General features: G+C 45.5%; 1 protein-coding gene across 3 annotated transcripts in view; it reads right to left on the bottom strand.

Moving 5' to 3' along the window:
* The window catches only part of JADE3 (jade family PHD finger 3), an 87414-nt gene that overhangs the window by 45938 nt on the left and 24564 nt on the right, over nt 1–16912 (bottom strand). The window lies entirely within an intron of this gene.

Raw genomic sequence — 16912 nt, 5'->3', positions numbered from 1 at the left:
CTCAACATTGGTTGTTTTCTATATCCCATCTGCTCAGCTAAAGGAAGAGTTGCCATGGTGGCAGTTGCTAGTGGAGTGGGCAGAAGCACAGAAATAAGATGGCAATAGAATAAGACAGGGAGATATAAGTGCAAAAAGAAAAAAAAAAGAAAAAAAAAAGAAAAGAGGGTTGTGTGAACATGTAAGGGTACATTTTAAATTGAGGGTATTCAGACAACACTGAAGAATAGTAATTTAAATAGTCAGACTAGAGCTTTATTTAAAAGAAAAGCTTATATACCAGAAGTGCACTTTCAAGAGTCTGAAAAGTGACAGCGTCAATAACAATTCTATGACTGCATCATTGGTTTCATAAGCCAACATTTTTTAGGTTTCTATTTTAAAAAAGTTTAGAAGACAAGCAGAGAGAGGAAGGGAAATTTGAGCCAAAAGAAAGAGAATCATTTAAAATATCTGATATGCCAATCAAAAAAAGTGTCAGCATAAATCCAAATACATTTTTACAGGTCTACGTGCCCCAGTGACAGTGTAGGAAAAAATTGATAGTTGCCTAATTAAAGTGATAGCCTTCTCACAAAATTAAGGGATCTTGGACATCTAAACAGGCTATCTGCACCTCTCTATCCCAATTCCTCACCATGCTTTACTGAAAGGCAGCAGTACCACATTAAAGTGTTTGCTGTACCAGAATTGCTTGTCCATACCATAAGCTTACTTTATTAGATGAAAACTTCCTTCCTACAAAAACTGCTAAAAAAAGACTAGCACATTTTGTATTAAACACTTATCAATGGTTCTTGAAAGTACCCAAAGCCCGTGGGATAAACAGGATTTCCAGTACAGGGAGCCTTTCAGAAAGCTTTGAATTTCAGTGGAATCGTTAAATTACTCAAAATCTCCACTGGTTTTCAGTTTAAGGGCTTTGTAGTGAAAGGGGCGTGGCCTCCTTCCAAGCATGACAGGCAGGGATGGCCACTTACACCCTGATGGGTGAAGCCAGGCAAGCCATGCCCGCACCACCGGAATAAGGAGAGTGGTACAGGAAGTATAAAAGGCTGACCCTGCAGCTCAGTCGGGCTGGAGCTGCCAAGGGAGACAGATGCTTCTCCCCTACTGCTGGAGCAGGATGCCGAGGAGGACCTCTGCTGTCCCAAGGACTTGTCTGAGCTTCCAGAGTGCCCCACCACTCCAGACATCAAGATGCTGCTAGAACTACCATTGGCGGTGTATCCGGGAAGATAGAGGACAACCCTTGGATGCAGGTACACCCCAAGGGAAGGAAAAGAAGTAGCCCAGGGACAGCTGACAGTAGTCCAGCTGCAGTGCTGCCTGACAACAGGTCAGCGTGTTGCAGCTGGATTCCCCACTGACCCAGCAGCAAAACACCCTGCCACTATTCAGGCCCTGGGCTGGGAGCCGGGTGGGCCCGGGTTCTCCTACCACCCTACCTTACGCCAGGAGGCCTGTGTTAGTTTACTGTCCACCAGAGCTAGGATGCTAGATTAATTGCTCTGCCCTGCCCGCAGGCCAGAACCTTAAGACTGCTTGGTGTCCACCCTGCCTGAGACTAGACTATTCACTGGTCTGCCAGAGCCCTAGACTATTTGGAGCTCCTCCTTGCCTAAGGGCTTGCGCCCCAGAGCCTGATGACTGCTCAGCCCCACTCAGAGGGCCTGGACACCCAAGACAGCTAATTTCCCATTGTTCCAGACGTAGCGGAATGAGACAACACGGGGGGGCATTGACTCCCTCCGAGATTGACAGGGAGGGGACCACCAGGCATTTTTACAGGCTTGAATTTACGGAATATAATCTTAATAGCAAATATATATATTTAAAGAATACCTTTGATGTCCTTCCTCTAGAGAGAAAGATTTTTCCCCTCAAGTTCTCGGTTTATAAAAACTGCATTACTAAAGTTAAGACTTCAAAATTCTTTGTGCAAGGACACCTACTCTACTGAAGTCTTTTTTGGCTGAGGTGGCATTTGTGTAAGTTTGTGCAGGAGACAGTGTTGCCAAGTTTGTTTTAATGCACGCTAAAGTAAAATAGCTGCTAACAAGGTTAATGTAATGTGTACAATGGGTAATATAATCCTAAACAAAACTGAATTACGAACTGAACTATACAAGAAAAGAAAAACAACCACCACATCTATGGCTATTTTAGTCTTAACTTGGCCCTTACTATGCAAGGTTCATCTGAAGCTAATAACTCAAATAGCGACTTCCCACACTGAAGCAGAAACAAAGCAGCCACACCCCAGCCAAGCTTATGTCCCAACAGGAGAGCTTCCTCACATTTTCCAGCCATGCAGAATTTCAAACTACACATAGAAACTAAGCATAGAGTGGGCTAGCATCAGACCAATGAACTGTTATGTGAATCCTTTTAGGCATGAGAATCTCAAGAACTCCAAAAGTGTTAGAGTTGGAGGGGTTCCAGTTTAAATAAGTTTCTGGGGCAGCATGTTTGTCGCGGTATTAGTCTTAGACCTTGTCTACACTGCAACTTTCTCGCTCAGGGGCGTGAAAAAACACCCCCCGAGTGCTGCAAGTTTCAGCGCTGTAACGTGGCAGCATAGACTGCACTCCCGCACGGGGAGCTACTCCCCTCGTGGCAGTGCCGTGACTACACGGCCACGTTTAAAGTGCTGCCGCAGCAGCGTTTTAACATTGCTAGTGAAGACGTGCCCTTAGGGTTAGCTGTTGGGTGTTGGCGATGTGATAGGGAAGACCAAGGTAGGAATCATCAGCAGCTAAGACTGGAGTTTAAGGTTTGACCAACAAAGCCCTAAATGTCTTGGCACTCACCTGCCTAAGAGCTCGCATGTCATCTCCTGCCATACTGTAGCAGACAAAATCACCAAACATGCTCAAGCTGAAGTCCCCTCAGTATAAAAGGGCTGGCTTTCTCTACAACAGGGTACTCTCCTGGCTTTGAAGCTTGCTCCCCCTTGGTTTGAAATAGCTCTAACCTGTTGACTTTCTGGATATGTTGCAAAGGGGGACACTGCTAGAAGGCTAATTCTTGGGTGTGCATAAGGTATTATTCCTCATTTGCCTTTTAATAGATGGTTTGAGTGGTTGCTGCTGGTTTTGTTTTTATAGTCAGTTGAGCTTTTTAAACAATTGCTAAAGGTGCTGAAAGTTTGGGATCAGTTACAAATCTACAGTTACACAGTGATAGAACTGCCTTGTTAGGTGCTATGAACTCAACTGTTTAAAGAGTGCAACATAAACGTTTGCCTGAAGGGGTTAAACATGTCAAGGGACAGCACTATAAATACAAATACGACAAAGCCTAGATTGGTGAGTCTGCATTTGGCAAAGACAGTTGGTAGACAGGAGATGCCAAATTTAATTATGGCTTATACACAGAGATATGAGCTGGAATGGCAAACATCCTGGATTTGTGCTGGAAATGGCCCACCTGTTGATCACTTTAGATAAGCTATTACCAGCAGGACAGTGGGGTGGGAGGAGGTATTGTTTCATATTCTCTGTGTGTATATGACGTCTGCTGCAGTTTCCACGGTATACATCTGATGAAGTGAGCTGTAGCTCACGAAAGCTCATGCTCAAATAAATTGGTTAGTCTCTAAGGTGCCACAAGTACTCCTTTTCTTTTTGCGAATACAGACTAACACGGCTGTTCCTCTGAAACCTGTCATTAGTTTGATAGCATCCTGTCTGGCAAGAACTCACTTATCAATAGCTGGGATGTGAAATCCTCACTTCTGTATTGTCTTGTCATTATAGTTCCCACTTTGCTATTGTTTGTCTGTATAATCTGTCTGATTCTGTGATTGTTCCTGTCTGCTGTATAATTAATTTTGCTGGGTGTAAACTAATTAAGGTGGTGGGATATAATTGGTTACATAATCATGTTACAATATGTTAGGATTGGTTAGTTAAATTTCAGGAAAATGATTGGTTAAGGTATAGCTAAGCAGAACTCAAGTTTTACTATATAATCTGTAGTCAATGAGGAAGTGACTGGGTGTGGGTGGGCATGGGCATGTGGGTGTGGGAAATGGGAGCAGGGAATGGGGGTAAGAAAATTGGAATCATGTTTTGCTAAAGGGGGAAATGGGAACAGGGAATGGGAGTAAGGAAGTTGGAATCATGTTTGGCTAAGGGTAGGAATGAGAACAGGGACACAGGTCTAAGGCTCTGTGGTGTCAGAGCTGGGAAGGAGGATACTAAGGAAGGAAACTGGAATCATGCTTGCTGGAAGTTCACCCCAATAAACATCGAATTGTTTGCACCTTTGGACTTCGGGTATTGTTGCTCTCTGTTCATGCGAGAAGGACCAGGGAAGTAAGTGGGTGAAGGAATAAGCCCCCTAACAATTAACTCAACCCCTTTGCAAGGCCCTCCTGAAAAAGAAAGTTCATTCATACCTGAATATGACAATGCATTAGAGGTTTTCCTCTCTAGACTAACCCACAAATGTCCTCTGAGTATGGTACACTGAAAATAGTTTCACATGAAAACAACAACTCAATGAAGTTCTCTTTCTTAAATGTCATACCATGAACACAGGTAAAGCAAGGTGCTAAGCAAGCATTCGACCATGCACAAAGACAGGAAAGTGAGACTGTCGACTAAACCCTCTTCATCACAAACCATACATCCTTGGAGCACACTGGTACTCCAACGAATTTCTCAGCCTTGCAGGATACCATGTTATTACTGTCCAGTGTATGTTTACAGTAGGAGGGGAGAGGGTTGTGGGGAACCCCCACTCCCAAATTTTTAACCATCCCTCCTCAGGAGAGATCCATGGAGTAGTCTTGTAAAGACCACCAGCTCAGAAACACAATGATTGAATGGTACTGTGAAAGTATACACATAGAAATAGTTCAGGCAAGATGTTATAACACCAAGAGAATGGGAAGACTGCTATGCTAAGACCCACGCTGTAAAAGAGGCTGAAATATGGTCCCAGCTTTTCACCACTCTGGTGCCAGATAGAAATACCTTGTCCATTTGGATACATTAATAAATCCAACAAGTAAGGAAACAACATGATGATCATTTTCTGGGTAACTATACTCACTGCCTTCACAGTACACACTAGCTATTGGTAACATGGCTTCTAATTCAGAGTGAGTGTCATTCAGTCATCAACATGGGGCCGTGGCCCTGAATTTACAGCCTTCCATTACTCCAGCCACTGCCCATTTCTGCTAAAGAAGAAAAATGGCCAGAGAGGAAAAGACCTGAATTCCAGAGAATAGTTATGGGCCACCACATCTAGTCTATAGTAAATGCAGTTCCTCCACCCCAAGTCACCCCACTGGGCTGTCAATTCTGTTGAAGCAATCTACACTAAAAGGTAGAATGTACTTTCCATAGAATCAGTTATGGACACTTTGCCTTGTTGCAGGATATCAGCCCAGCTTTATAAGTTTCCACCAAAGAAGAAATCGTAACATGACATTTGACATTCTGAATGACGAAAAGTTTCCAGAACAGACAAGTAAAATTGGATTTCCTATCATAGGCACCCCATTTCTCATCCATCATCTCCTGGAGAGATTTATGTACTTTGAGAACTTTGCCTAGCTTCTTAGTGCTAGCAAAGATCAGATCTGCCCATGGAGATCCTCAGCCTTCAGTACACAGCAGATATTGTTTTACTAGTGTCACTGAGCTGACTTATTTCAACAAGGCCAAATTCAGGGAAGTTTTATCTTCATCATTCCCAGATTCCATCAGGGGTATTACAGGCTGTCAAAAGTGTAAGACACTACTTCCAAAGGCCTGTGGTAAGCAATTCTAAGTGCCCACTATAGCCCTCACGACACCTGAAAGGACTTGTTTTTATTAAGCCTGAGTAGAGGCTATTGATTTCCAGAACATCTATGCAAGAACTGCGATCACCCATCAGGACCGGATCGTTCTTGGCAGGGAGCAACTGAGTTTGGAAAGGAGACAGCTGCTAAACGGTAATCCCCATGGATTACCCACCATGGGAACCTATTTGGAGTCAATCTGAGCCCTCAGAGATTCCTCCATTTGCCAAAGATATTTAATAGATTTGAGAATATGAGAACTCATCCTACAGCAGGGGTGGGCAAACTTTTTGGACAAAGGGCCACATCTGGGTGGGGAAACTGTATGCAGGGCCGGGGAAGAGGGTTGGGGTGCGGGAGGGGGTTCGGTGTGCAGGAATGGGCTCAGGGCAAGGGATTGGGCCAAAGGAGGGGTGCGACAGGGGGCTCAGGGCATGGAGCTGGGGTCCAGGAGGGGTCAAAGGTGCAGGCAGGGAGTTGGGGGGCAGGGGGAAGGAGGGGTTCGGGCTCCGGCCCAGCACCACTCACCTAAAGTGGCTCCAGGGTGGCAGCAGCACGCACCGGGGCCAGGGCAGGCTCCCTGCCTGCCTGCCCGCCCGCCCTGGCCCCATGCCGCGCCGCTCTGGGAAGTGGCTGGAACCACATCCCTGTGCGGCCCCTGGAGGGGGGGGGGGCGCCCACAGGGCTCCACGTGCTGCACTTGCCATGCCTCCAGGTACCTCCCCCAAAGCTCCCATTGGCTGTGGTTCCCCGTTCCCAGCCAATAGGAGCTGCGGGTGGCAGTGCCTGGAGGCAAGTGCAATACACAAAGCCCTCTGCCCCGGCCATCCCCCTTGGGCCCCAGGGATGTGGTGCTGGCTGCTTCTGAGAGCAGCGCGGGGCCTGCAACACCGTAAGGGTGACAATCCCGCAGGCTGGATCCAAAGGCCTGAGGGGCTGGATCCAGCCCACGGGCCATAGTTTGCCCACCCCTGTCCTACAGGATGGTCAGGAAGAGAAAGCAATACTGATAAAGCACCAGTGGAGTCAGATCTCCATTTTCCTGAGTATCTCAGAAATGGCCAGGGTTTCCTCTGAAGGAAGTGGGCAGAAACATCTTGAAGAGAAGCACTAGACAGTGAGTGGGAGGATAGTGGAGCAGCTGGGTCCTCAAGCGTAGTAGGAACACGTAGTATTGAAATCCTACCCAAAGGACATAACAAATCCTGTAAGAACAGGTGTGGGTTCAGCATGCGGATATACCCAGTGGTAGCTGATGTCTCATGACCAGGCTGTTCTACTGCTGGAAGCACAGTACGTTAAAGGATCAGATGTGAGAGCCAATGTCCCAAGACTAGGCAAGCCGTATTATATAGAACTACAAAATAGCTCCAAGTATTTAACTTGAAATTTTTATGCTTTGTAGGAAGGAATCAGTCACCAAATGGAAATAGCTAGAATGCCCAAATACGTGGGCTACATCTACAAAAGGCCTCGCACCCTATGCCAGAAGGCAGTGTTGGAGAGAGCAGTTATATTGGTGTCACACAGTCTGGGAATTCATGCATGATTGGTAATCTCCAAAAAGGGAAGATGCTGTTACTTCTTCTTTTAATTATTCATTTTATAGAACTCCTCAGAGAAGGATAAATTCTGATTCTACCTGACACAAGTAGCAATATATTCAATAATCAAGGGTCAGAAATAAAATGAAACTCAGTAGGTTCTTACTCAGCAACTCTAAATCTAAAGCAGTTCCAATTCTGATGTAACACTCACGTGACAGAGCTCTGTCAGGTCATTACTTGATCGCAGATGAAGACTTAGTTTAGGTGAGACTGCTCAGGTAAGTACTAACACTAGTAAATTACCATATGCTCTGCACTGAGATTCTAATTCTAGAAGCACTAACTACAAACTAGGAAAGAACAAGCATGCACTAGTTAAACCAATAAGACACAGCAGACAAATTCAAAAGGTACCTCCTTCTCTGCTGCACACACAAAATTCTATGAAAAAAATATCCCCCCAATACTGCAAGTTATTAGAGTAGCTACTGGTGAATAAATGATGAGAGGGAGACAATGTAAGATCAGGAAGAAGAACAAATAAGAGGTTAAACACTTGCAAATTATACATCTTGCTATCAAGCTGGAGATAACATGGATAACAGTTGCCAAGTGAGTATGTATGCATGCATGTCTCTCCCACCTCCCTGTATCTGGTCACATTGCTTATGTTTTTGCACTCTTCAGCATCACAGATACATTTTATGGCAGAAAAGCAATGATTGCAATCCAGGAGGAGAAGATAATATCCAAAAAAGAAGAAACCAGAAAAACATACAATATTTAGGACTAAAAAAGGGACGCACTTTTTGCACTGATATAACTACTATAACTTCCAGTCTATGGAACTCACTCACCTAAAACAATTGCTATGTTTTTGTACGGTCAAATAAAAAAAACAAAACAAAACCAAACCAACTATCATGACATTTTTCTAAATCTCAAATCATTAAATAAAAACACTTAGGCACACCAACAACTCCCCTTAGAGACGTTTCAGCTTTACTTTAATGCAGGTTACTGCAAACAAAAAGCTTCCTACTGTAATGCTTCAAAAAGACACGATTTGCTGCAAATCGCAGGTACTAGCAGTCAACATGTTGTAGCTGCTGCACCTAAATACAGTGACAACAGGAGGGTTAATAAGAGCTCTGAAAAATAGGATGATAAAGAAGTTAAATACAAACATGCATTTTTTTTTAAAATAAACTAAATACAAAACACAGAAGCTGGTCATGTCCCCGATGCGGCCCACATTCACATTTACAGCTGAGTCTGACTCAGATTCCAGCTCGTTGATATAGCTTTAAATTGTAATCTGGAAGGCTTTTTACCTGCCAAAACAGGAGTTCAACTTCTCGGGGTTCTGTTTGCCTTTTAACAGCTGATGACCTCACAAACACTTGAAGAAAAGGAAAGGAAGGCTGCAGCTCCTAATGAGGTCATCAGCTGTTTAAAAAAAGAAAGAAAGAAAGAAAGAAAATGGAAGCTGAACCTGGGTCTTAGCAAGTAAAAACAAGTCACCCAGGGACCTAGACCCCCGCAGAGGAATTCTGGTGGTTTATGATGAAATTATGGTCAACTATGGTCAGCTTCCCAATTCCCCTCCCTTCTCCCCTGCTGGCATCCATCTTCAAGGAACACTGGACCCAGTTCCTGTGCTGCCACCTTGGTAGGAATAGCAAATTAAAATGTGTGCACTCATATGCTATGGAGTCTTGGGGACAGATTTTCAAGCAGTATTTAGGTGCCTAGTAGGAGTTTTCAAAAGCTCCTAGGCACGTAACTCCCACAAAGCGAAATTAGATGCGTTTTGCCCACTAAGCTGATTTCTGCATCTTTAGGCACCTAAATACCTTTGAAAAATCCAGCCACAGAAGAACCCATTTCATGCTGCTACTTCTGGAAAAAGGCTGCGTGCAGAAGCACAAGACGAACAGTGCAAGACTAAGTTTCATTCTCCACTCCCACTGAGCCACAAGAGAAATGCTCTGTGCAAGCGATGAACAGAGAAATGCTGTGGAAAGAAACCGAAGTAAACTGTGGGGTGGTGGAGAGAATAATTCTCAAAAGGGGTGGGGAAATGGAACAGGGGAGAGAAATAAATTGCTTAGTTCAAGGATAGTGACTGTATCTGAATTTTTTTGGATAACACTCCAATTAACAGGAGGTTAGGCAAGACTGGGAGTTAAATGAAACTCTTCCACCCCAGCCAACATCTGAATTCCCCCATCTATAAGGTTTGTGGTAGACAGGAAGAGGTCTGCCCTACAGGCAAGATGAAACTAGAGTACTATCCATTAAACATGATCACATATAGATGCCCATTGTTTTCCAATTAGACGTCTCTCTCACCAAAATGCAGCTGCCTCAAATAGCTGTTTTTAGTGCAAATCCAACAAAGTCAACCCCCCCCCGATTACCGTTATCCCATAGATTAACCAGGTTTGACCAAAAGAAAAATCAGGACAGATTAACGTTGTCAACTTGTTTTTAAGAAACTAAATTAATATAAAAGCATATTGGCATAGAGCATTTTTCTTAAGGCACTCTACCCATTCACCCTTTCTGTTCAGAAATCAAAGGAATAGATTGTTGAAAGACAGGAGAAGCAAATAATGTCACAAAACAACCTTAGCTATCAAAGTGCACTTTATTTGCAGTACAAATGGTTCAAAAGAGGTAACAAGAACAGGCAAAAGAAAAAAGAGTTAACAGTTCAATCATTAGTCACCGTATATCTCTAAAGCAGTGGTTCTCAAATCAGGGGTCCAGGGCCTCCTGCCGCAAGCAAGTTTCAGGGGGCCGACAAGCAGAGCCAGCATTAGATTTGCCGGGGCCCAGGCAGAAAGCTGAAGCCCCACAGCACAGGGCTGAAGCCCAGGACCCTGAGTTCTGCCACCCGGGGCTGAAGCCTGAGCAACTTAGCTTTCCGGAGCCCCATGTGCCATAAAGCACAGGCAGTTGCCCTGCTTGCTAACCCCTAACACTGGCCCTGGCTTTTATATGCTGAAAAACAGTTGTCGTGGCAGAGGTGGGCCGTGGAGTTTTTAATACTATGTTGTAGGCGGCCTCAGAGAGAAAAAGGCTGAGAACCCCTGCTCTAAAGCAGAGAGAGATCCCCAGGCTTCCTCCATACTAAAATAAATATACTTTTAAATTACCCCTCGGAATGTTAGATTTGCTATTGAAGCAGTAGTGTCCATTGAAGTGTTTGAGAACTGTTTCTAGAAAGAGACAGGTGTAGTCCCTGCTCCTCAAACGTTTGTCATTCTAACAGTTTGCCACAAGGCAGTAGGACCACAAACTTCTATGCAGCAAGTCAATTCCCACTTCCCATCGTCACATCAAAGTGTCATGAATCTCCCCACACATTTTATCTCAAGATACACATTTGCACTGAAAAGGTTTATTCTACTCTCCACTTGTTGACAGGACAAGGAGTAATGGTCTCAAGTTGCAGTGTGGGAGGTTTAGGTTGGATATTAGGAAAAAGTTTTTCACAAGGAAGGTGGTGAAGCACTGGAATGGGTTACCTAGGGAGGTGGTGGAATCTCCTTCCTTAAAAAGAACAGGAGTACTTGTGGCACCTTAGAGACTAACAAAATTTATTACACCATAAGCTGTCATGAGCTACAGCCCACTTCATCGGATGCATAGATACACACACGTACGTCTCACTATGTTCCATTCTACGCATCCAATGAAGTGGGCTATAGCCCACCAAAGCTTATGCTCTAATATATCTCCCTCTACACACACGTATGTATGTTGGCAGTTACCATACAAACCATGAGAGGCTAATTAGTTAAGATGAGCTATTATCGGCAGGAGAAAAAAAAAACACCACTTTTGTAGTGATAATCAAGATGGCCCATTTAGACAGTTGACAAGAAGGTGTGAGGATAGATTCATTTCCTTAAGTTATGTATCCTCACACCTTCTTGTCAACTGTCTAAATGGGCCATCTTGATTATCACTACAAAAGGGTTTTTTTTTCCCTCCTGCTGATAACAGCTCAACTAATTAGCCTCTCACAGTTTGTATGGTAACTTCCAACTTGTTTGTATGTATGTATGTATCTGTTCCATTCTATGCATCCGATGAAGTGGGCTGTAGTCCGTGAAAGCTTATGCTCTAATAAATTTGTTAGTTAGTCTCTAAGGTGCCACAAGTACTCCTGTTCTTTTTGCAGACACAGACAACACGGCTGCTACTCTGAAACCTCTCCTTCCTTAGCCCTGGTCTACACTATGACTTTAGGTTGAATTTAACAGCGATAAATCGATGTAAACCTGCACCCATCCACACGATGAAGCCCTTTATTTCGACTTAAAGGGCTCTTAAAATAGATTTACTTACTCCACCCCTGACAAGTGGATTAGTGCTTAAATTGGCCTTGCCAGGTTGAATTTGGGGTACTGTGGACACTTCGACGGTACTGGTCTCCAGGAGCTATCCCAGAGTGCTCCATTGTGACCGCTCTGGACAGTGCTCTCAACTCAGATGCACTGGCCAGGTAGACAGGAAAAGAACCGCGAACTTTTGAATCTCATTTCCTGTTTGGCCAGCGTGGCAAGCTGCAGGTGACATGCAGAGCTCATCAGCAGAGGTGACCATGACGGAGTCCCAGAATCGCAAAAGAGCTCCAGCATGGACAGAACGGGAGGTACGGGATCCGATTGCTGTATGGGGAGAGGAATCCGTGCTATCAGAACTCTGTTCCAGTTTTCGAAATGCCAAAACCTTTGTCAAAATCTCCCAGGGCATGAAGGACAGAGGCCATAACAAGGACCCGAAGCAGTGCCGCGTGAAACTGAAGGAGCTGAGGCAAGCCTACCAGAAAACCAGAGAGGCAAACAGCCGCTCCGGGTCAGAGCCCCAAACATGCCGCTTCTATGATGAGCTGCATGCCATTTTAGGGGGTTCAGCGACCACTACCCCAGCCGTGTTGTTTGATTCCTTCAATGGAGATGGAGGCAATACGGAAGCAGGTTTTGGGGACGAAGAAGATAGCTCAAAGCAAGAAAGCGGAGAAACCGGTTTTCCCGACAGCCAGGAACTGCTTCTCACCCTAGACCTGGAGCCAGTACCCCCCGAACCCACCCAAGGCTGCCTCCTGGACCCGACAGGCGGAGAAGGGACCTCCAGTGAGTGTACCTTTTAAAATACTATACATGGTTTAAAAGCAAGCATGTGAAAGGATTAATTTGCCCTGGCATTCGCAGCTCTCCTGGATGTACTCCCAAAACCTTTGCAAAAGGTTTCTGGGGAGGGCAACCTTATTGCGTCCTACCATGGTAGGACACTTTACCACTCCAGGCCAGTAACACGTACTCAGGAATCATTGTACAACAAAGCATTGCAGTGTATGTTTGCTGGCGTTCAAACAACATCTGTTCTTTATCTCTGTGTTATTCTCAGGAGAGTGAGATCATTCATGGTCACCTGGTTGAAATAGGGTGCTTTTTTTAAGGGGACATTCAGAGGTGCCCGTTCCTGCTGGGCTGTTTGCCTGTGGCTGAACAGAAATGTTCCCCGCTGTTAGCCACAGGAAGGGGGGAGGAATGAGGGGGTAGGCACGCGGTGGGGTGAGGCAAAATGCGACCTTGTAATGAAAGCACATGTGCTATGTATGTAATGTTAACAGCAAGGTTTACCCTGAAAGAGTGTGTAGCCATTGTTTTATAAAAGGTGTCTTTTTAAAATACTGCTGTCCCTTTTTTTTCCCTCCACCAGCTGCATGTGTTTCAATGATCACAGGATCGTCTCCTTCCCAGAGGCTAGTGAAGATTAGAAAGAAAAAAAAAAACCACACTCGTGCTGAAATGTTCTCTGAGCTCATGCTGTCCTCCCACACTGAGAGCACAGACGAATGTGTGGAGGCAAATAATGCCAGAGTGCAGGAAAGCACAAAATGACTGGGAGGAGAGGTGGCGGGCTGAAGAGAAGAGGCAGGATTCAATGCTGAGGCTGCTCGAGGATCAAACCAGTATGCTCCAGTGTATGGTTGAGCTGCAGCAAAGGCAGCTGGAGCACAGACTGCCACTACAGCCCCTGTGTAACCAACCGCCCTCCCGCCCCAAGTTCCATAGCCTCCTCACCCAGACGCCCAAGAACGTGGTGCGGGGGCCTCCAGCCAACCAGCCACTCCGCCACAGAGGATTGCCCAAATAAAAAGAAGGCTGGCATTCAATAAATTTTAAAGTTGTAAACTTTTAAAGTGCTGTGTGGCATTTTCCTTCCCTCCACCATCATCCCTCCTGGGCTACCTTGGTAGTCATCCCCCTATTTGTGTGATGAATGAATAAAGAATGCATGAATGTGAAGCAACAATGACTTTATTGCCTCTGCAAGTGGTGATTGAAGGGAGGAGGGGAGGGTGGTTAGCTTACAGGGAAGTAGAGTGAACCAAGGGGTGGAGGGTTTCATCAAGGAGAAACAAACAGAACTTTCACACTGTAGCCTGGCCAGTCATGAAACTGGTTTTCAAAGCTTCTCTGATGCGTACCGCGCCCTCCTGTGCTCTTCTAACCGCCCTGGTGTCTGGCTGCGCGTAACCAGCAGCCAGGCGATTTGCCTCAACCTCCCACCCTGCCATAAACGTCTCCCCCTTACTCTCTCAGATAGTGTGGAGCGCACAGCAAGCAGTAATAACAGTGGGAATACTGGTTTCGCTGAGGTCTAAGCGAGTCAGTAAACTGCGCCAGCGTGCCTTTAAACGTCCAAATGCACATTCTACCACCATTCTGCACTTGCTCAGCCTGTAGTTGAACAGCTCCTGACTACTGTCCAGGCTGCCTGTGTATGGCTTCATGAGCCATGGCATTAAGGGGTAGGCTGGGTCCCCAAGGATACATATAGGCATTTCAACATCCCCAACAGTTATTTTCTGGTCTGGGAATAAAGTCCCTTCCTGCAGCTTTTGAAACAGACCAGAGTTCCTGAAGATGCGAGCGTCATGTACCTTTCCCGGCCATCCCACGTTGATGTTGGTGAAACGTCCCTTGTGATCCACCAGAGCTTGCAGCACTATTGAAAAGTACCCCTTGCGGTTTATGTACTCGCCGGCCTGGCGCTCCGGTGCCAAGATAGGGATAAGGGTTCCATCTATGGCCACACCAGTGTTAGAGAATCCCATTGCAGCAAAGCCATCCACTATGACCTGCACATTTCTCAGGGTCACTACCCTGGATATCAGCAGATCTTTGATTGCGTGGGCTACTTGCATCACAGCAGCCCCAACAGTAGATTTGCCCACTCCAAATTGATTCCCAACTGACTGGTTGCTGTCTGGCGTTGCCAGCTTCCACAGGGCTATCGCCACTCGCTTCTCAACTGTGAGGGCTGCTCTCATCTTGGTATTCATGTGCCTCAGGGCAGGGGAAAGCAAGTCACAAAGTTCCATGAAAGTGCCCTTACACATGTGAAAGTTTCGCAGCCACTGGGAATCATCCCAGATCTGCAACACTATGCGGTCCCACCAGTCTGTGCTTGTTTCCCGAGCCCAGAATCGGCGTTCCACCGCAAGAACCTGCCCCATTAGCACCATGATGCATGCATTGGCAGGGCCCATGCTTTCAGAGAAATCTGTGACCATGTCCTGATCACTCATGTGACCGCGCTGACGTCGCCTCCTCGCCCAGTATCGCTCTACCAGGTTCTGGTGCTGCATATACTGCTGGATAATGCGTGTGGTATTTAATGTGCTCCTAATTGTCAAAGTGAGCTGAGTGGCCTCCATGCTTGCCTTGGTATGGCGTCCGCACAGAAAAAAGATGCGGAACGATTGTCTGCCATTGGTCTGACAGAGGAAGGGGCGAATGACGAAATGGCTTACAGGGAATTAAAAATCAACAAAAGGAGCATTTCAGGCAGGACTTCACGGAGGGTTCCAATAAGAAATGGTGCACCTAAGTAATTGTTCTTATTGGAAGAAGCAGGTTGGTCTGGCCTCTGATTGATACATGGCTAGATTTACCTCGCTGCACCTTCTCTGTGAGTGACTGCAGTGTGACCTAGAGGAATGAGTCCCCTGGGGGGAGGGGGGCAGGAACGGGGACAGACGGACTCTTTTACATCTTTGACTGGCAGCAGACGGTGCAGAAGGACTGCTAGCCATCCTCATCTCTTGCCTGCCCGGCAGAAGATGGTACAATAGGACTGACTGCAGGACTAAACAGAATGACCTGGTCAAGTCACTCCAAATTTAGTCCCTGCACCCATGTGCAGCCAGGCGGAGCACCTCAGACATGACGATGATGGCTACCAGTCCTATTGTACCGTCTGCTGCCACAAGGCAAGGGGTTGCTGCTGCTGTGTAGCAATTCAGTACCATGTCTGCCAGCACCCAGGAGACATATGGTGACTGTTACCTGAGCGGGCTCCATGCTTGCCATGGTATGGCGTCTTAACAGGTAACTCAAGAAAAAAGGCACGAAACGATTGTCTGCTGCTGCTTTCATGGAGGGAGGGAACAGGGGCCTGACGTTATGTACCCAGAACCACCCGCAACAATGTTTTAGCCCCATCAGGCATTGGGATCTCAACCCAGAATTCCAATGGGCAGCGAAGACTGCGGGAACTGTGGGATAGCTACCCACAGTACAACACTCCGGAAGTCGACGCTTGCCTCGGTACTGTGGAAGCACTCCGCCGAGTTAATGAGCTTAGAGCATTTTCTGTGGGGACACACACACTCGAATATATAAAAACGATTTCTAAAAAACCGACTTCTATAAATTCGACCTAATTTTGTAGTGTAGACTTACCCTTAGAGGTTTTTAAGGTCAGGCTTGACAAAGCCCTGGCTTGGATGATTTAGCTGTGGACTGGTCCTGGTTTGAGCATGGGGTTGGACTAGATGACCTCCTTAGGTCTCTTCCAACCCTGATATTCTGTGATTTCAGGCAGATTCCACAAAGTGGAAGAGGTAACACTACAGAATGAACGAACACACACACACACACAGAGGTTGGGTCAGTTCCAAACTGAGAGAATGTGCCTGACAAGAATTTCCTAGACTCAAAAACCTTTCAAATCTCCAAATTCAAGACTATTAGTTAAATACAGTAGTTTTGTAGTTAAGCTTTTTAACAAATGTGCTTATATAGTAACTTAAAAAATAATCAATGCAAGGTTTTGCTTAGTGACAGATGGGTAAACAATTTTTTTTTAAATTTTAGTATCTTATTACTTATTCCTCCTTGTTTTTCTCCAAGGCCCTCACTCTGGGAATATTTAATTCCTTTAATTTTGGTGGACTGCTGTAAACAACTAACTATGCCATTACAGGGCCACAGTTCAAAAGTCCATGACACCTTGTTCCCTCTAGGAATTATATTTCCATTCACTGAGGTTTTGATAATTGGCATGCTTTTCCCCAGAGATATTACGTGTCTATTATCTAAAACTCAAACATTTTCATGACAGATTTGGAGTTTGTTTCTTCCCACTTAGGGAAACAATTCAGAATATATAGTCAATGTGCACTGCTATATTTCTGAATGCAACAGCTAATGAGATGAATTCCTATTTCCAAAAAGACAAGCAAGTTTAAACA

The sequence above is a fragment of the Caretta caretta genome, chromosome 1, assembly GCF_965140235.1.
Source record: "Caretta caretta isolate rCarCar2 chromosome 1, rCarCar1.hap1, whole genome shotgun sequence".
Classification (NCBI taxonomy): domain Eukaryota; kingdom Metazoa; phylum Chordata; order Testudines; family Cheloniidae; genus Caretta; species Caretta caretta.
This window is presented reverse-complemented; position numbering and strand designations above follow the sequence as displayed.